Source organism: Budorcas taxicolor, chromosome 25, assembly GCF_023091745.1.
Source record: "Budorcas taxicolor isolate Tak-1 chromosome 25, Takin1.1, whole genome shotgun sequence".
NCBI lineage: Eukaryota > Metazoa > Chordata > Mammalia > Artiodactyla > Bovidae > Budorcas > Budorcas taxicolor.
Genome location: NC_068934.1, coordinates 3,907,687 through 3,930,257, shown reverse-complemented (window position 1 = coordinate 3,930,257; position 22,571 = coordinate 3,907,687).

Below are 22,571 nucleotides of genomic sequence, written 5' to 3'. Positions count from 1 at the left end.
TTTATAAGAAATCAATCTCAGAGAAGTCAAAAAGTTGCCAAGATTACTCAGCAAATAAGTCTAGGGTGAAACTCAAGCCTTTTTAACTATTGATTCCACATTTTGTTACCATTCCACTCTGTCCTTTTCATTTCCTATTTCAGCCAGGCACATTATGGTTCAAAATTTTTAAGTTAAAAAAAAAAAAACAGGAATAAATTCCCACAGTCTAGCTGCAAAGTGCCAAAGTGATTTCTAGGGTTTATGGGTGAGAACCTCCTAAAACAATCCAAATATGGGCAAGTAACTTGGTCCCTGCAGCTAAGTCCAGAATTTTCCAGCTAAAAGCCCTGACTCACAAAATTGGAGGCTTTTGTTCTAACTGGAGAAACACATTCTTCTATACCTGATCTGAGATCATCTTTCATGAGCAGACAGTTAACATCAAAGCATCATTTACATAAGAGTGGGAGGAAGCAGCACTTAGTATCTGGGCCTGTTTCTCCTGCTACAAATACTTCAGAAGAAATGTCACTTTCTGGGAGGAAATGCATAGTCTGGAAACCTAGTTTGAAAGTAGTAGGAAAAACTTTAATATAAAACATAGCCCTCCCCTTTCCCTTTGTAGAAGCCAACATCTGCTCTGAAGGCATTGGTTGACTTACTGCCCAGTGAAGAGGCTGGAGGAGCCACTGGTGGTCATTAAGGCTGCCCACGCTTTGGAATCATTCACAGCCCGTTTTCCAACTGCCCAGAAACCCTTAGCAAAAAACACAGACTGCAAAAAGCTGGAAGTCGGTAACCGTTTCTGAAGAGGTATTCCCTCATCCTATGTAATTAAGACAAAAAAACTAGGTTGTTCGTTGAAAAGTTCCCTGTGATAGGCTTCAGTGTTTAATTATGACATTCATCACCATTTGCCTATGACAAAGAGAAATCCTGCCATATTTCTGGAGGCAAGTAAACCCCGAGGTTACATTAAACAGAACTGCTGGACTAGCTAAAAACAGCACGGACTGGCTCTTTAAAGAGGTCTTCCCGCAGCTCCGCAGCAGGGCCTTTCTGCAGCGGAGGCTGGAAGGGGGCTGGCCCGCTGTGTGTCCTCCTCGGGATGCAGGGATCAACGGGGAATCCTGCTTCTGCTAAAGCCACAAAGGAAAGAAAAGAGCCTTCCAAAAGTAAACTGTTCTCATTTCTTCCTCTCCTCGGTTCTTCACAGGGATTAAGTGGGGAAGGAAGACACAAAATTAAATTTCTCCAATATAATAATTGTCTGCAAATTAGCATCTTAAAACGTCTTTGATGATTTTCTGCAAAAAAAAGAACACTTCTTTTATTTAAATTAAATCTTACTGTTATATGTTTATCATACTAGAATGCCTTACTGTGAATTCACCCATTGCTTTATGTTAGCTTTGGTTATTTCATTTTTTAAGCCTTGTAAAATATATTTATTTTTGGCTGCATTGGGTCTTAGCTGTGGCATGCGAGATCTTTCCTTGCAGTACACAGACCTCTCACTAGTTGTGGCACATGGGCTCAGTAGCCCTGAGGCAGGTGGGATCTTAGGTCCCCAAGCAGGGTTACAACCTAAGTCCCCTGCACTGGGGGCTAATGGTGGCTCAGTGGTTAAAGAATCCACCTGCAATGCAAGAGACTTGGGTTTGATCCCTGGGTCAGGAAGATCCCTTGGAGAAGGATATGGCAACCCACTCCTGTATTGTTGCCTGGGAAATCCCATGAACAGAGGAGCCAGGTGGACTATAGTCCTTGGAGTCTTAAGAATCAAACATGACTTAGCAACTAAACCACCACCACCCCGCCTGCTTTGGAAGGCAGACTCTTAACCACTGGACCCACCAGGGAAGTCTTTGTTATTTTGTTATTATATCACTTCTTTTGATGTTAATGAAAAAGAAATCTTACATGAACATTACCCTTTAAATTGTGATTATTCCTTTTCAGGTAAGTTTTGAAGATAAGGGTACTTGTTTCCCAAAGCACTTTTGCGATCTTGGGTTCAGATTATGTGCATTTGTAAACTTTGAGTTATGCTCTGGGCACTGCTACATTAAGTGTATAAGTACTTTGGGGAGTTCTTTTAGCTCATTTAATAATGCTTCCCAAAACTTTCAATCCAGATACACAAGCTTTGGTCATCCGACTGTCTCTCTACACACACATATACGAGAAAAAGTCAATACTTTTTCATCCATCCACAGGGATCCTTGGAGCCACTATGGACCCTGCTTTTTTTTTTTGACGTCTACCTTTTTCAGCCTTTTCTTTATTTTTCAGCTATTAGGTTGGCCAAAGATTTCTCTCAGGGTTTTCTGTAAAATGTTACAGAAAATCCCAAATGAACTTAGTGACCAACCCAATACTTCCACATGCTTCTAATGACATTTTATTGCTTAAATTAGCCAGAATTGGTATCTGTAGCTTGCATCAAGGAACCGTATGGAAATATTAGTTTCATCTCAAGCTATCAGTCTCATAACTCTACCCAATAAATAAAACAATCCAGGACACTGTTGAAAGGAGGAGTATCTGTGTGTGTGTGTTTGTGTGCTTGTGTTGGGGAAAGGGGTTGCTTTTTGTTTTGTTTTGTTCCAGTTTTTACCACCACCCAAATTGGATTACATTGCTTATAACCACCTGGATGGGAAATGAGCAGACTTACTGAATAATATCCAGTTATCAGTTAGACTTAGAGACGTGCCATATGGCTGAACATTAATTGCTCATAATGATGCTTTAACTACATATAATTGAAGTAAGGGGGCCTTGGAGCACTCAATTTACCTTCCAGTCACTGCAGGCATTCTCCCCGCTTTCTCCTCACACAGCCCCTCATCAGCCCATTCTTCCCGGCCAGAATTTCCATGAGCCAAGGGAGAGAGCAAGCAATGGCCCAGACAACTGCCATTTTCCTGCTCATTCCCTTGTGATGTAGTCATTCCTGTCCTTACAGGTCAGTCATACAGACGTTTTCTGAAGCCAACTCACTTGAAAGGCCAGCATCTTTTTATGAGCAAAAAGTAAATGCAGAATAGCACGTGGGCTTGATCCTATGCTTTCAGATCACTGTGTGCCGCCCAGAAAGAATCAAAGGCTTTTTATACCAAGAAAGGAACTATGCAGCCTGCTGTGTACACAGAGCTTTCCTTAAGGAATTGGATACCAGTACAGAACCAGGACTTTTCAATGGGGGGGTCAAGATCCGTGAATGGGACTTAAAATCGATTTCGTGGATTGAAGCTAACATTTTGTTTAATGTAATTTAAAGGTTTAGAATTAGACTCTGTTACTCTGAAAAAAAAAAAGAATCCTCATTTCAATCAAACTTCACAAAGTAGGCGAAGCTGAAACCAGGTATGTTGTGAGCAAACAACACACAAAATGTGCTACAGCGTCAGTGTTGGAACCGGTGACATGGCTCACATGCGTGTGTGCTCAATCGTGTCTGTTTGTGACCCCATAACTGTAGCTACCAAGGCTCCCCTGTCCATGGGATTTTTCAAGCAAAAATACAGGAGTGGGTTGCCAGCTTCTTCTCCAGGGGATCTTCCTGACCCAAGGATCGAACCCACATCTCCTGAATCGGCAGGAGGATTCTTCAGCACTGAGCTACCCAGGAAGCCACCATGGCTCACAGACCTGTGTTCACACTACAGTGTACTCCCCAGGAGCACCTTATTCTAAGGAGAATCTGACTGACCAGGTGAGAGACTTCATTGTCCTCTGTGCTAGAAAAGTGCGTGTGCTGGAAACACGTAAATCTTATATGAAATTGATAATCTTTTATATCATTATCTGTATTTTTGTGCCTTGGGGTAAGTATTGGATTGTCATCACCGAGTATGGCTCTGGAGGTGAGTGTGACTATTGCCTTTATTTTACAGATGGAGAAACCCAAGGATCAAGTGGTTGGATAACTTGGCCAAGTTCACAGGAGTAGTAAGCAACAGAGCTTACACACTTATCACAAATGCTACACAGCTTCTTTCTGAAGCCTCGGCAGTAGTCCAGTCTGGATCTTTGAAGCAGAGCATTCTGCTCTGCCCAGCTTTCCAAAATAGCTCCATCAATGGTCTCCATCAATAGCTCTATTGATAGCTCATCAAGCTCCATCAATAACTCTGGACCAAATGGTCTCAGCTCAAGTGCAAAATGGGTGAAGGAATTTGGTCCCAGACATTTCAACGCCCAGAGCCTCTTCTTCCTGAGCTCATTTCTTTCAATTTTCCCAGAAATAACTGCCCAGTGCTCTGTTCAGTTCAGTTGCTCGATCCTGTCCAACTGTTTGCGACCCCATGGACTGCAGCACACCAGGCCTCCCTGTCCATCTCCTGGAGCTTGCTCAAACTCATGTCCATTGAGTTGGTGATGCCATCCAACCACCTCATCCTCTGTCATCCCTTTCTCTTCCTGATAATTTGATGTAGAGTTTTGCTAAAATTCTACCACTTTTCTCCATTCCTTTGTGTAGTTTTCATGAGTTCTGACTCTATTGAAAATCTCAATGCCTTTTGTGTAAATTATTTAATTCCCACATTTAGTCTCATTGTTTTCACATGTTAAATATTCTAATTTGCCTACTGAAGGCATTTTTCTACCATAGCTTAAAAAAATGCCATGACTGAATGACACATAATAGACTGAGGAAAATAAATAAATCTGAACTATTGAAAGCAGCCAGCTTTTAAAATATATTTATATATATCATAAAATCACTCTCTGAGAATGCCCTGGGGAACAAATTAGATAGATGGTGAGAGTTCAATAAAAACAACTTTGAAATGTATTGGGACTGGGTTATTACAAGCTTCTGCTGTTTAGAGCAGGCATATTTCCTCTTTATTGTAAATCGTGAGTTCAAGCTACAAATACTTCCTATTGACCTGAACTTAGTTGCACTTGAGGGTCCTTCTGGCTTGACTGCCAGCCACCTGCCATATCTGTTACAAGGATTTGGTAAGTTTTTATGATGACTTGGACTTTTTTTTTCCCCAGTAAGCCATATTTTGCATTAAAGTGGATTTTATTTTATGATGTTTTTAAGATCCTAGAGGGGTAAGAAAACAGAAAACAAACAGAAAGGTGACACGGCACAAAGGTAGTCAGTTGTGTCAGAAATGTGAGGAAAGTCACTTTCAGACGTTGCTCCGTTCTGCCTCCCATCTGACGCTCAGTTCTCCCACACTTCTTGTCCCCTTCCCCCTTTTCTTCACCGCAGTCTTATGTACGCTTGCTTTCCTTTCTTCCCCAGCTTCAACACTGAGATTGAAATGAATATGTCACTTGGGATTAGCATGGAACAATTAAGATGGAAGCAGAGGACAGCTCATTGAGTCCCCATTTCAAAGCAAATATTCATTTACTACTTGGTCCATCTTACAGACCAGACTGCCAGACACATTGTGTGTGCTAAGTCACTTCAGTTGTGTCTGACTCTTTGCGATCCCACCAGGCTCCTCTGTCCATGGAATTTTCCATCTAAGAATATTGAAGTGGGTTACCATGCCCTCTTCCAGGGGATCTTCCTGACCCAGGGATCAAACCCACGTGCCTTATGTCTCCTCCATTGGCAGGTATGGTCTTTACAATTAGAGCAACCAAGATACTCTGTGTTAGGGTTTAAAATGTGGGACCATCTGTATAGCAGGCAATACAGTATTGCAGGTAAGAGCTCCAACTTTGAAATCAGATGAACTGGGTTCAAATTGTATTTCCAGTGTGACAGGTTACTTAACTTCCCTAAATCTCATTTATAAAATAAGGAAAGCTAGAGCATCTACTTCAGAGTTGTGTGAAAGTTAAATGAGGTTTTAGATATAAAATGGTGAATAAATGATCCATTACAAGCACTTGATATATATAATTTTATTATATTACTATTGCTACTACACTACTACTCTTGAGAGTCCCCTGGACAGCAAGGAGATCAAACCAGTCAATCCTAAAGGAAATCAACCCTGAGTATTCATTGGAAGGACTGATGCTGAAGCTGAATCTCCAATACTTTGGCCACCTGATGTGAAGAGCTGACTCATTGGAAAAGACCCTGATGCCAGGAAAGACTTAAGGCAGGAGGACAAGGGAACGACAGAGGATGAAATAGTTGGATGACATCACTGATTCAAAGGACATGAGTTTGAGCAAACTCCGGGAGACAGTGAAAGATAGGGAAGCCTGGCATGCTGGAGTCCTTGGGGTCACAAAGAGTGACTGAGCAACTAAACAACAGTGTTACTACTACTGCATTAAGTCCTAACTGAGAAGTCAGAAGAAGGTAAAGGTGAAGTTGGTCATAACAGGGAATCCACTGATGGCAGGCAAGATGGAAATGATTATGGAGAAGACAGAGAAAGTGGAGCTCAGAGCTATATGTGTACGTGGGCTGCAGGCCAGATGCTGTAGGTGGAATGAGAGAATGTTGGCATGAGAGGGCTTAAAGGAAAGAGCCCTGGACTCTTCCAGGTCACAAGCTAACTGGTTATATGACCTTAGGCAGGTCCCGGGCTCGCTACCTCTTACTCAACATAGCAGATATAGAATGAAAGAGTTGGCTAAACCTACCCTGGAGGGCCCCTTCCAGCTTTTAGATATTGTGGCACACATTTGAGCATTAGATTTAACAAAGGGATGGAGAACCCAGAGCCAGAGGAGAAAGGACAGCTGCAAGGTGGAAAGAGGGGAAAGGGGCAAAATGCAGAGAGAATGGGGAAAATGGGAAATAGAGATGGATCCAGAAAAATTGAGTGCAATTTTCCCCAGTTTCCTTTTACACCAGAGCATCTGTAGAAGGAATTATCCCATAAGTGCATAAGCTCCTCAAATACCTGAAAGTGTATAAAGAGCTTCTTTCACACTACTGGTTGCCCTCATAAAACATGAAAGAGTTCTGATGGTGTTATACACACTATCACACAGTGGCCTTAAGTTAAGCCAAGGACGTGCACACACACATACACACACACACATATACAGATACATACATGTTTCTTGTAAGTACACTATCCCTACTCCAATCAATCATCCCCATCTCATAATATTAGACTTAATTATTTAAATTGAAATCATTGAAACTTCTAGTTAATTAAATTTTCTATATAAATACAAATAGGATTTAATGCTTTTCAGCTTTCTGATTCTAAATAAGAGGTTCCAAAAACACATTTCAAAATATTAATCCACAAAAACAACACTGAATGTTTCTATATTTCTATAATATCTTATATAGATCTATCTTCCTGGAGCAGTCTTATTGCAATTTTAAAACATCAGTGAGCTGGAGTATATGTCGTTTTCCCCTTCTATTGTTCCTCTCACATACACAAATACAATGACATAAGAAACACCTGGAAATTTTCTTTTCCTAGCTTGCACTTTTTATATTTTATATACGTATATATAAACACATTATGTGTGCATATGTGTATGTGCATGTGGTGTGTGTGTGTTAAAATCATTTAACCTTCATGCACACTTCACCTGGTATTAGCTTTGCAGATATAGCCTTCTTGAATTTAGGGACAATAGTGGACCCAAACCAAATCAAAGTAGAGCCCATGAATCAAGCTTAGGAAAATCAGCACTTCATATGACCTCTGGCCACTTAAAGTGGTTCCTTAATGGGCACATAATCCAATCAGATCCACTGAGAATTTTGCTTGGACATTTGAACTTGAACGGAAAGCTGCAGCCACCTGTAGTCATCTTGCCTCCAAGAAAGCAAGCCGGAAAGAGAGGTGATCTAACCCAGAGGACGGAGCCTGTGGGATGGAGCAGGAGATTAACTGGATCCTTTCTCCCTCATTTGAGCTCTTACACCTTCACATAAAGCATGAATGAGGCCAGTCTTACCCCTGAACTTTTGGCATATTTGCTTGTTGCTTTAAAAAGCTTCTATTTGGTTTTTAATAGGCTGATTTTTTAACTATATATAGTTCAGTTCAGTTCAGTTGCTCAGTCGTGTCCTACTCTATACGACCCCATGAATCGCAGCACGCCAGGCCTCCCAGTCCCTCACCAACTGCCAGAGTTCATTCAGACTCATGTCCATCCAGTCAGTGATGCCATACACCCATCTCATCCTCAGTCGTCCCCTTCTCCTCCTGCCCCCAATCCCTCCCAGCATCAGAGTCTTTTCCAATCAATCTTCGCATGAGGTGGCCAAAGTACTGGAGTTTCAGCTTCAGCATCTTTCCCTCCAAAGAAATCCCACGGCTGATCTGCTCCAGAATGGACTGGTTGGATCTCCTTGCAGTCCAAGAGACTCTCAAGAGTCTTCTCCAACACCACAGTTCAAAAGCATCAATTCTTTGGTGCTCAGCTTTCTTCACAGTCCAACTCTCATATCCATACATGACCACAGGAAAAACCATAGCCTTGACAAGATGGACCTTTCTTGGCAAAGTAATGTCTCTGCTTTTGAATATGCTATCTAGGTTGGTCATAACTTCTCTTCCAAGGAGTAAGCATCTTTTAATTTCATGGCTGCAATCACCATCTGCAGTGATTTTGGAGCCCCCAAAAATAAAGTCTGACACTGTTTCCACTGTTTCCCCATCTATTTCCCATGAAGTGATGGGGCCAGATGCCATGATCTTGGTTTTCTGAATGTTGAGCTTTAAGCCAACTTCTTTGCTCTCCTCTTTCACTTTCATCAAGAGGCTTTTTCGTTCCTCTTCACTTTCTGCCATAAGGGTGGAGTCATCTGCATATCTGAGGTTATTGCTATTTCTCCCGGAAATCTTGATTCCAGCTTGTGCTTCTTCCAGCCCAGCATTTCTCGTGATGTATTCTGCATAGAAGTTAAATAAGCAAAGTGACAACATACAGCCTTGACGTACTCCTTTTCCTATTTGGAACCAGTCTGTTGTTCCATGTTCAGTTTTAACTGTTGCTTCCTGACCTGCATATAGGTTTCTCAAGAGGCAAGTCAGGTGGTCTGGTATGCCCGTCTCTCAGAATTTTCCACAGTTTATTGTGATCCACACAGTCAAAGGCTTTGGCACAGTCAATAAAGCAGAAATAGATGTTTTTCTGGAACTCTCTTGCTTTTTCCATGATTCAGCGGATGTTGGCAATTTGATCTAGTTCCTCTGCTTTTTCTAAAAGCAGCTTGAACATCAAAAGTTCACGGTTCATGTATTGCTGAAGCCTGGCTTGGAGAATTTTGAGCATTACTTTACTAGCTTGTGAGATGAGTGCAATTGTGCGGTAGTTTGAGCATTCTTTGGCATTGCCTTTCTTTGGGATTGGCATGAAAACTGACCTTTTCCAGTCCTGTGGCCTCTGTTGAGCTTTCCACATTTGCTGGCATATTGAGTGCAGCACTTTCACAGCATCATCTTTCAGGATTTGAAATAGCTCAATTGGAATTCCATCACCTCCACTAGCTTTGTTCGTACTGATGCTTTCTAAGGCCCACTTGATTTCACATTCCAGGATGTCTGGCTCTAGGTGAGTGATCACACCATCATAATTATCTGGTCATGAATATCTTTTTGTATAGTTCTTCTGTGTATTCTTGCCACCTCTTCTTAATATCTTCTGCTTCTGTTAGGTCCATACCATGTCTGTCCTTTATCAAGCCCATCTTTGCATGAAATAGTCCCTAGGTGTCTCTAATTTTCTTGAAGAGATCTCTAGTCTTTCCCATTCTGTTCTTTTCCTCTATTTCTTTGCATTGATCGCTGAGGAAGGCTTTCTTATCTCTTCTTGCTATTCTTTGGATCTCTGCATTCAGATGCTTATATCTTTCCTTTTCTCCTTTGCTTTTCACCTCTCTTCTTTTCACAGCTATTTGTAAGGCCTCCTCAGACAGCCATTTTGCTTTGTTGCATTTCTTTTCCATGGGGGTGGTCTTTCTCCCTGTCTCCTGTACAATATCATGAACCTCATTCCATAGTTCATCAGGCACTCTGTCTATCAGATCTAGGCCCTTAAATCTATTTCTCATTTCCACTGTATAATCAAAAGGGATTTGATTTAGGTCATACCTGAATAGTATAGCGGTTTTCCCTACTTTCTTTAATTTAAGTCTGAATTTGGTAATAAGGAGTTCATGATCTGAGCCACAGTCAGCTCCTGGTCTTGTTTTTGTTGACTGTATAGAGCTTCTCCATCTTTGGCTGCAGAGAATATAATCAATCTGATTTCAGTGTTGATCATCTGGTGATGCCCATGTGTAGTCTTCTCTTGTGTTTTTGGAAGAGGGTGTTTGCTATGATCAGTGCATTTTCTTGGCAAAACTCTATTAGCCTTTGCCCTGCTTCATTCCACATTCCAAGGCCAAATTTGCCTGTTACTTCAGGTGTTTCTTGACTTCCTACTTTTGCATTCCAGTCCTTATAATGCAGAGGACATCTTTTTTGGGTGTTAGTTCTAGAAGGTCTTGTAGATCTTCATAGAACCATTCAACTTCAGCTTCTTCAGCATTACTGCTTGGGACACAGACTTGGATTACTGTGATATTGAATGGTTTGCCTTGGAGACGAACAGAGATCATTCTGTCGTTTTTGAGATTGCATCCAAGTACTGCATTTTGGACTCTTTTGTTGACCATGATGGCTACTCCATTTCTTCTGAGGGATTCCTGCCACAGTAGTAGATATAATGGTCATCTGAGGTAAATTCACCCCTTCCAGTCCATTTTAGTTCACTGATTCCTAGAATGTCAACATTCACTCTTGGCATCTCTTGTTTGACCACTTCCAATTTGCCTTGAATCATGGACCTGACATTCCAGGTTCCTATGCAATATTGCTCTTTACTTGCTTCTATCACCAGTCACATCCACAGCTGGGTATTGTTTTTGCTTTGGCTCGATCCCTTCATTCTTTCTGGAGTTATTTCTCCACTGATCTCCAGTAGCATACTGGGCACCTACTGACCTGGGGAGTTCCCCTTTCAGTCACCTATCATTTTGCCTTTTCATGCTTTTCATGGGGTTCTCAAGGCAAGAATACTGAAGTGGTTTGCCATTCTCTTCTCCAGTGGACCACACTGTGTCAGACCTCTCCACCATGCCCGCCTGTCTTGGGTAGCCCCACAGTGCATGGCTTAGTTTCATTGAGTTAGACAAGGCTGTGTCCTAGTGTGATTAGATTGACTAGTTTTCTGTGATTATGGTGTCAGTGTGTCTGCCCTCTTGCAACACCTACCATCTTACTTGGGTTTCTCTTATATATCAGTTCATTTCAGTTCAGTCGCTCAGTCGTGTCCGACTCTTTGCGACCCCATGAATTGCAGCATGCCAGGCCTCCCTGTCCATCACCATCTCCTGGAGTTCACTCAGACTCACGTCCATCAAGCCAGTGATGCTATCCAGCCATCTCATCCTCGGTTGTCCCCTTCTCCTCCTGCCCCCAATCCCTCCCAGCATCAGAGTCTTTTCCAATGAGTCAACTCTTCACATGAGGTGGCCAAAGTACTGGAGTTTCAGCTTTAGCATCATTCCTTCCAAAGAAATCCCAGGGTTGATCTCCTTCAGAATGGACTGGTTGGATCTCCTTGCAGTCCAAGGGACTCTCAAGAGTCTTCTCCAACACCACAGTTCAAAGCATCAATTCTTCGGTGCTCAGCTTTCTTCACAGACCAACTCTCACATCCATACATGACCACAGGAAAAACCATGGCCTTGACTAGATGGACCTTAGTCGGCAAAGTAATGTCTCTGCTTTTGAATATACTATCTAGCTTGGTCATAACTTTTCTTCCAAGGAGTAAGCGTCTTTTAATTTCATGGCTGCAGTCACCATCTGCAGTGATTTTGGAGCCCAAAAAATAAATTCTCACACTGTTTCTACTGTTTCCGCATCTATTTCCCATGAAGTGATGGGACAAGATGCCATGATCTTCGTTTTCTGAATGTTGAGCTTTAAGCCAACTTTTTCGCTCTCCTCTTTCACTTTCATCAAGAGGTTTTTTAGCTCCTCTCACTTTCTGCCATAAGGGTGGTATCATCTGCATATCTGAGGTTATTGATATTTCTCCCGGCAATCTTGATTCCAGCTTGTGTTTCTTCCAGTCCAGCCTTTCTCATGATGTACTCTGCATATAAGTTAAATAAGCAGGGTGACAATATACAGCCTTGAAGTACACCTTTTCCTATTTGGAACCAGTCTGTTGTTCCATGTCCAGTTCTAACTGTTGCTTCCTGACCTGCATACAGATTTCTCAAGAGGCAGGTTAGGTGGCATGGTATTCCCATCTCTTTCAGAATTTTCCAAAGTTTATTGTGATCTACACAGTCAAAGGCTTTGGCATAGTCAATAAAGCAGAAATTGATGTTTTTCTAGAACTCTCTTGCTTTTTCCATGATCCAGCAGATGTTGGCAATTTGATCTCTGGTTCCCCTGCCTTTTCTAAAACCAGCTTGAACTCAGGGAGTTTACGGTTCACGTATTTCTGAAGCCTGGCTTGGAGAATTTTGAGCATTACTTTACTAGCATGTGAGATGAGTGCAGTTGTGCAGTAGTTTGAGCATTCTCTGCCATTGCCTTTCTTTGGGATTGGAATGAAAACTGACCTTTTCCAGTCCTGTGGCTACTGCTGAGTTTTCCAAATTTGCTGGCATATTGAGTGCAGCACTTTCACAGCATCATCTTTCAGGATTTGAAATAGCTCAACTGGAATTCCATCACCTCCACTAGCTTTGTTCATAGTGATACTTTCTAAGGCTCACTTGACTTCACATTCCAAGATGTCTGGCTCTAGATTAGTGATCACATCATCATGATTATCTGGGTTGTGAAGATCTTTTTTGTACAGTTCTGTGTATTCTTGCCACCTCTTCTTAATATCTTCTGCTTCTGTTAGGTCCAGACCATTTCTGTCCTTTATCGAGTCCATCTTTGCATGAAACATTCCCTTGGTATCTCTAGTGTTCTTGAAGAGATCTCTAGTCTTTCTCCTGCATATATATATATGTATATATATATGTAATATAACTATATATAAGCCTAGCATAATTAGAGACATTAGCCTTTACTTATTTACATAAAATCATTGTTTTCTAATAAAAGGATATATTGAAATCCAACATTAAATCTGTCACACACGCACACATTGAACCAACTTTGAAGTTGGAGAAGCCCTATGATATTTTTTTTTATTTCAAGTGTTTGATGACATTTTTCTCACTAAAGTCTTGAAGTTGTCTATTATTTTCAAACTTTTCAAACTAGATGGTCGATTTCTTAGCATACCAATGAAAATTACAGCATTCTGAGATATTCAAATCATGACACTTCCAGTACATAAAGACCTCAGATTTCAGGAACCCCATATTTTCAGTTGACCTTTTTCTTCAACAAGACTTTACCTGTTATGTGTCCTTTAAAAGAAAAAGCTCAGACTTCATTTCTCTCCAGTTTTTTGAGCTAAATATTTTTCAGGTGATCAGAAGGGTAGATTTCCTTCATTGGGAAGACTGTTCATTTTGATGTTTATTACAGAGACAATTCTTATTTTCAGATGATTTTCTTTAAAAAATTTAGTATCTCCAAAATGTCCTCTGGTGAATAACCCCAGCTGGTGGTTCCGAGTGTGCATGCATGTTCAGTTGCTCAATTGTGTTCGAGTCTTTTGTGACCCCATGAACTGTAGCTCGCCAGGCTCCTCTGTCCATGGGATTTTCCAGGTAAGACTACTGGAGTGGGTTGCACTGCCCTCCTCCAAGGGGTCTTCTTGACCCAAGGATCGAGTTCACGCCTCCTGTGTGGAGAATTTTTCATCACTGAGCAACCTGTGAAGCCCGGACACAAATGTATCTGTGAATTAGCACTTTCATTCAGATCTGTGGGCTGTCCCTGGGGATCTGTCCTGGGCCTTCTCTTTCTTCCTCTATCCCTCTCTCTGGGTAATTTCATCTATTCTCGTGGCTTCAGCTATCACGTGAATACTGACGATGCAGATACATTTATCTGGCTCACTGCTCTCTTCCTAATTCAGTTCTGACATTTTTGGACTGCCCTAGAGAGTGAAGACTAAATTGATTCAACACTTCATTCATCACCTTTCCTACAAAACCCTTCCCTCTGGGACAGGCAATGTATTTGTTTGCTAACACTGACATAACAAAATACTACAGACTGGACAGTTGAAATAACAGAAATGTATTTCTTCACAGTTCTGAAGGCTAAAGTCCAAAGTCAAGGTGTCAGCAACGCTGGTTTCTTTTGAGGCCTCCTGGCCCATAGATGGCTCTTTTCTTCTGGTGTCTCACATCATCCTGCATGTGTGTCTGTGTTATAATCTCCTCTTCTTACCAGGATACAAGTCATACTGGGTTAGGGCCTACCCAATGACCTCCTTTTAATTTACCTTGTAAAAGGCTCCATCTTTAAAGACAGCCATGTTCTGAAGTACTTAGAACTTCAGTATATGTTTGTTTGGGAGGATGCAACTAGTCTATAACAGGCAACCTGAACAGAATGTTTTTTCTTTCCCCTTGAGTTAAATACTGAGAACAGGAGTGGCCCAAGGGCTGAGTGATATAGTAATGTAGGGGGAAGAACCACTCTCAAACATAATCAATTATGAGGTATGTTGTATTCTATAGCAAATTTAAGCAAACTAGTGAACGTGACTAAAATTGATCTGGTTTTTTTCATCACCATGTGCCAGCATGGTGACTGGCACCATATCAGTAATAACATTTAGTCCCCCTAAAATTAATAAAGAATCTGCCTGCAAGGCAGAAGAAGTGGGTTCAATCCCTGGGTCAGGTAGATCCCCTGGAGAAGGCAATGACAACCCATTCCAGCATTCCTGGCCCAGAGAATTCCACAGGAGGGCCCACAGGAGAGCCTGGTGGGCTACAGTCCACGGGGTCACATAGAGTGGGACATGACTGAGCAACTAACATTTTCACTTTCAAAACTATTGTAAGTTATAAATAATTGCTCTGTTACCTTTTTTTTTAGTTGTTTCTTTTTTAAAGAAGTTTTATTGGAGTATATTTGCTTTACAACTTTGTGTTAGTTTCTACTGTACAGCAAGGTGAATCAGTTACATGTATACATATATCCCCTTTATTGGATTTCTTTCCCATTTAGGTAATGCTCTGGTTACTTCTGAGTTTTAATAGCATATATGCAAGTTTCAGATTAGCCTATTTTATAACATATTATAAGAAGCATTATATTCTTCATAGAAGTTAATCCAGAGAATCTCCAATTATATAGCTGACTCTCAATATCACATCATATCAATGGTATTGACATACTTTTAATATAACTTTTCACTGACACAAACTTTGACCACCTGGCTAAGCTTGATGAATGCTGTTTACATTACTAAATGTTGGGAAAATCAAAAGAAGTATGAGTATAGTACGTGAAACTCAATGCCCATAATTAAACTTTATTGGAACTCAGCCGTGTTGAGTAGGTGCAAAACAGATGCATGGACTACAAAGCCAAAAATATATGCCACCTGGGCCCCCAGTTTAATGGAGCAAGTACTGGCTTGAACCAAACATAAGTGGGTTCAAATCTCAATTATGACATTACCACCTGTGTTATGGTTTCAATTGCCTAATATCTCTGAAGTGCGGTTTCCTCATCTATAAAAGGGGTATGTTAATGCTTGTGTTAAGGTTGTCATGAGGACTATGTAAGGAGTATTATGTTTATTAATCTGTCAATAAGGAGATCCAACCAGTCCATTCTGAAGGAGATCAACCCTGGGATTTCTTTGGAAGGAATGATGCTAAATCTGTAACCCTAGTACTTTGGCCACATCATGCGAAGAGTTGACTCATTGGAAAGGACTCTGATGCTGGGAGGGATTGGGGGCAGGAGGAGAAGGGGACGACAGAGGATGAGATGGCTGGATGGCATCACTGACTCGATGGATGTGAGTCTGAGTGAACTCTGGGAGATGGTGATGGACAGGGAGGCCTGGCATGCTGCGATTCATGGGGTCGCAAAGAGTTGGACACGACTGAGCGACTGAACTGAACTGATCAAGAGGAGCTTCCCCAGTGGCTCAGAAGTAAAGAATTTGCCTGCAATGCAGGAGACACTAGGAAATGGGGGTTCCATTACTGGGTCAGTAAGATCACCCAGAATAGGTCATGGCAACCCTCGCCAGTATTCTTGCCTGGATAGAGGAGCCTGGCCAGCTATAGTCCATAGAGTCACAAAGAGTTGGGCAGGACTGAAGCGACAGAGCACACATGCACTAATCAAGAGGATATAATTATTTTCCATTAAACAAACAAACAAAAAACAGACTCAGTGAAATAGTGACTGGTAAGCCTCAAGTGGAGTTTCAGCACAGGTGTTGCAGCATCAGGACCTCCCCCAGCTTCAAAGCAGACATCGCAGGACTCCCCTAGTGGGCCAGTGGTTCAGCAACTGCCTGCCAACGCAGGGGACAGTCCCTGTTTGGTGAAGATCCCACACACTGTAGAGCCACTAAGCCCATGTGCCACAACTACTGAAGCCCACACATCTAGAGTCCTCTCTTCACAACAAGAGAAACCACCACCACAGTGAGAAGCCTCTGCACTGCAACTAGAGAGTAGTCCCCACTCACCATAACTCAAGAGAGCCCACAAGAGGCAATCCAGAGCAGCCGGAAATAAAATATAAACAAATAAATAAGTTAAAACTTAAAAAAAAAAAAAAAAAAACAGACATCACAATGTGGCTCTGGGCTCTCAGAGTTGTTAACTGTGTATCCTTGGGCAAGTCATTCTTCCTACCTAATGCTAAGTTTCTTCATCTACAAAACGAAGCTAATAAAGACAGTTTACTACAGAATACTGAATTGAAGATTAGCAGAGCTAAGGTATATAACTTCACTGTCACATGGGAAGGAGTCAGGACATATGAGTTCAATGTTTCACTACATCCAACTATATTTATGGGACTGGAAGCCTAATTTGAATAGTGCTTTGAGAAGAATATAAAAAGGAAGGTAAAAATACCAAAAACAAAAAAAAGAAAAATCAATAACTCTCTGATTACTTCTTGTTTTGAAGTAATAACTCTCTGATTATTTCTGCTTTGCACTTTCTTCTATGAGCCCAGACATTAGGGAAACTGCCAAATATAAAGCATGGTGGAAGAGAAATGAACGTGAGGCAGTCTGGACTGTAGAAGCTACGAACTTGAGTAGACTGAGTATAAGGCTGAAGACTGCACTTCCTCTAAATAAAGACATCCACGACTAAGATACAATGATGAATACATTTCTTCATCTGAGGCTCTCACCTTCTTTGAGGCACCTCATAATTCCTATTGTCCTCACCTCCGCAGTTTTGCCTCCAATATACCCAGGTAACTGGGTGTAAATTGCACATACCCATTCTCCTGCAGACTTCTTTTTTTTTACTCCCTAAAGATCTTGGAGAAAACATCATCATGGTTAAGTTAAATTTTAGAGGTCCTGGAGACACATTTTATTTCCTTTCAGGATCCTCCCTTGGCATGAATGTTGTTACCAAGACATGGCTGGGCTTTCTCTTGGATGAGGCAGGCATATTTGTAGATGCTTGTCAGGTATTAAAAATAATTTGAAAAAATAATATCCTACAATATTATGAGTCATCCATGAATAATCCTTACTTTGAACAACAAAATAGGAATTCAATTAACCTTTGGCTCTTTCTTTTTTAATATCTAAGAGTGTGCTTCTTTGGGGCACAGACTTGGGTGGTTTCAATCTCTGCTGCGTCCCAGTGTCCAGGACAGATTTTGCACACAGTAAAGATGCCAAATCACTGCAGATGATGGTGACTGCAGCCATGAAATTAAAAGATGCTTGCTCCTTGGAAGAAAAGTTATGACAAACATAGATAGCATATTAAAAAGCAGCCACATCACTTTGCCAGCAAAGTGGCATATAGTCAAAGCTATGGTTTTTCCAGTAGTCATGTACAGATGTGAGAGTTGGACCATAAAGAAGACTCAGCGCCAAAGAACTGATGCTTTTGAACTGTGGTGCTGGAGAAGACTCTTGAGAGTCCCTTGGACTGCAAGGAGATCAAACCAGTCCATTGTAAAGGAGATCAGTCCTGAATATTCATTGGAAGGACTGATGCTGAAGCTGAAGCTCTAATACTTTGGACAGCTGATAAGAAGAGCTGACATTGGAAAATATCCTGATGCTGGGAAAGATTGAAGGCAGAAGGATAACAGGGTGACAGAGGGTAAGATGGTTGGATGGCATCACTGACTCAACAGACATGAGTTTGAGCAAACTCCAGGAGACGGTGAAGGACAGGAAAGCTTGGTGTGCTTCAGTCCATGGGGTTGCAAAGATACAGACTGGGTGAAAATATTTGCAAATCACATATCCAACAATGGACTTCATCCAGAATATAAAGAATTTTTAAAACTCAGTAATAAGAAAACAATCTAATCCAAACTAGGCAAAATTCACAAAAGAGAATATAAGAAGGACATATAAGAACTCAAAAAATTCAAAATTATTAGCAAATAGGGTAGTAAACACTAAAAACCACTGTGTTAATCATTATATCCTTATTAGAATGGCCAAAGCAAAAATATTGAAAAGTGCTGAAAAGGATGTAGAACATTGTTTTAGAACTTTCACACATTATTGGTGAGGATGCAAAATGACACTGCCAGAATGATGAGTGCTAATGTGAAGGTAAATTTCATATTTCAACTTGACTGGGCCACAGTGTCCATATATTTGGTTAAACACCATGCTTGATGTTTCTTTGAGGGGGGGTATGTGAACAAGATTAATGTTTAAGTCGGTAGATTTTGAACAAAGCAGATTGCTCTCTATAATGTAGGTGGTTCTCATCCAATTGGTGAAAGACATTACTAGAACAATGACTAACCTTCTCAGAGCCAAAACGAAACTCTTCCAGGAGACTGCCTCTGGACTCAAACTGCATTTTCTTTCCTGAGTCTCCAATCTGCAGTCCTATCCTATCAGATATTGTTTTCACCAAGCCTCTATAATCATGTGAGCCATGAGTCAATTCCTTAAAACAAATCTCTAGATAGATAGATAGATAGATGAAAGTCAAACACACGTGTGCATACATACATAAATATACATGAATGTGTATCTATACAAACATGTGTGTATATATATATACACACACACATGTGTGTGCGTGTGTTTATACACACACCTCCTATTGGTACTGTTCTCTTGGGAACCCTAATTAATGCAGTCAATTTCTTACAAAGTTAAACATATACTCACCATATATCCTGGTATTTCCCCTCCTAGGTGTTTGCCCTTGTTAAATGCAAACTGAAATTCACTCAAAGCCTATATGACAATGTTCTTAGCAGATTTATTTGTGATAGCAAAAACCTTCAGACAAGCAAATTGTCTTGCAAATGAATGGAAAAATGAACTTTGGTAAATAGTATACAATGGAATACTATTCAGCTGTAAAAAGGAACAAACTATTAATACAGGCAACAACCTGGATGAATCTCAAAGATATTTTGCCTACGCTTACGGATAGAAGCCAGTTTCAAAGAATTAATATTCTATGATTTCATTTATTTGACACTATATGATTTCATTTATTTGCCACTATTAAAAAGGTTAAAAAATAGTGATGGAAAACAGATCAGTGATTGTCACAAGTTAAGAGTAAGAGGGAGGTGTCACTAAAGAGGGGTAGTATAAGACAGTGTTACAGTGATGATCACTTTTCTGTATCTTGATTGTAGCGGTAGTTACACAAACAGAAATGTTTCAAAACTCATAATGAAAGCCATTTGCATGAAAAAACTTACATAACAACATGAAAAGACATATATGTGTAAAACCCTCCATTTTAAAACTTTTGATTCAAAGTAGAAATAAAAACAAAATTATAGAATCTCAAGGAAAGAAAGTTAACGAAATTGAAATATGCATCAGAACCTATGAGATAAAAGAACCACAGTTCTCAAGAAAGAAAGCAAGAATGCCCATCATCAGTCTCATTTAGCACTGAAGTGGAGGAACTAGGCAAGTAAAGGGAATTATAACCAAATGATATAATGGTGTACTTAAAAAATAAACCAAGAAAATAATCTGAAAATTACAAATACTGAGAGTTTTCAGAAAGCTCAGAGAATAAAAACAATAATGATTATATACAGAAATCAATCAGTAGATTTCATATACACAAAAAAAATCTGCTAGAAAAATCCCACTCAGAATAGCAACAAAAACAACAAAATTAGAAGAAATAAAATAACAAGCTATGTGCAAAATCTCTAAAGAAAATTTTAAGTTACTATTAAAGCATGCAAAAGAAGAAAAAGGCAAAGAACTTTTCTTGGAAAGGGGTTCATGATTAACATCATGAAGGTGTTCATTTCCCCCAAAGTATTAATATCTTATACATTTAACAAGATCTCAACAAAATTGTTCTTTGTTGCTATTATTATCACTGGGATGGGGACAGAGAGGAATTAGACAAGTTGATGGGACAGCTCATTAAAATTTAGTAAATAAACAAAAATGCTGGAACTGAAAAAGAAGAACAAAGTGAGGGTTATAGTCTAACAATAAATCACATTGAATTATCAAGCCACAATAGTAAAACTACAGTTTTGGCACATGAATAGACAAACTGGAGAGAATTAAAAGAATGAAAATTAACTCAAATACAGAAGTGTATAAGATGTCCTCTCAGATCACATTGGTAAAGAAAGGCCTATTCAATAAATGGTATGAAAACAACTGAGCAGACTTTGGAGAAAAGAATAAGTTAAATACACTTATTCGTACAACAAAATAAATTCTAGTTGGATCAAAGATTTAAATGTAAAATTGAAATCCCAAAAGAACTGGGGAAAAAAAAGGTGGGAACAATTTGTGTATCTTGTAGAGGAAAATTATTCCTAATCATGATTAGAAATCCAGAGTTATTTTTAAAAATTACTACACATATAACTTCTAAATAGCAAAAAAAAAAAAAAAAAAAATCATAAGGAAAGAAGGGAGAGAGGGAAGGAAGAAAGATTGAAGAAAAACTGGGCAAAAGGTATGTCACTTGCGTGATATTTGAAGCACTTACATTACCAATATACAAGGAGCTCCTAAAATCTTATTGCTAAAAAGACCAATGACATGTTAAAAAATAAAATATGCAAAGGATATGAACAATTAGTTTACAGAGAAGGAAATAAAAACAGCTATAAGTAATAAAAAGATGTTCCTCACTTGAAATAAAAAAAGATAAAAATGAAAATTAAATTGAGATCTAAATTTCACCTATCAAAATTACAAGAATATGGACAAATTTTAATAATATAGCTTTTATTGAGGTAAAATTGGTATATGACATTATATGTTTCAGGAGTTTCCCTAAATGAGCTGAATGATCACAGGCATCACCCTATTTTTCTCAAATGTAGAATTTAAGGTCTTAAGCTGTGGGAAAAAAAATACCTAAAAATTATTGACATTTTCACATAATGTCATACTTGCACTTTTGCTGAGACTTTAATCATCAACTCTTGCTCCTAAGCATGGAGTTAACAGGAGTCCTACTTGGCTGTTAGTGAATGGGGTCATGTAAGAATAAGGCAACAGAAGAGGCACTGCCAGCTTCATCTCACACTTCCACAAAGGCAGCTGCTGGCTTGAACTCTCATTTCCAAGAATCACCAGTGAAGATCATGTATTCACGACTTCTTGACTAATAGCATTGAGAATCAATAAAAACGACTGGCCATTTAGCATACTATATCTTGGAATCATAGGAAGTTTCCCATTTGGTAACAGCTTGATGATGACGCCCTGATTTTTCACTCAGCTGGTTGAGATGTATCTCTGGGGCTGTCTCTTGGATGACTGAATCTGTCATGGGTCAGAAAGATCAGGGTTCATTCTAATCTTCTGGACACATGATGATGTCTTGGCGCTGTGATCCATAGTGAACAGCTGTTGGCAGCAGCACTGTCTGCAGTGCTAACAGGTCTTTCATCCTTTTCAGAGCTAACTGCTAAGTGGATGTGGATAAATATAGATTTTGAACTAGTAGACTTTCACCTGCCTTTAAAACTTTCCCCCAAACCATTCCTTACCTTTATCAAAACAGTGGACTCACAATAAAAAGAGCTGATTCAGTTTTGAACAGGGACAATGTTTTCCCAACATTCTGTTTCTAGGAGACACCCACTGTTGTATCTACTTTGCCAAATTTTTCCAGTCTCTACTCCATTATCAGCCTGCCTATGGGAAAACCCTAAGACCATTTGGTGAAATGCGAAGAGCAAAGACTCTGGAATAAGAAACAGCTCTGGTTGAACTCTGGCTCTGTGACTTACTATTAATAACACTGGAATCCATGGGCAAGCAACTTACCTCTGAGCTCAGCTTCTTCATATGAAAGAATGATGATGCTGCCTTCTGGGGTAGTTTTGAGTACTAAAAATAGGAACTAGCATATGATTCAGAAATCCCATCTCTTGGCATATAGCCTGATAAAATCATAATTTAAAAGGACACATGCACCCCAGTGTTCATTGAAGCACTGTTTACAATATCCAGGACATGAAAACAACCTAAATGTTCAATGACAGATGAATGGATAGCAAAAGGTGTACATGTACATAATGGGTATTACTCAG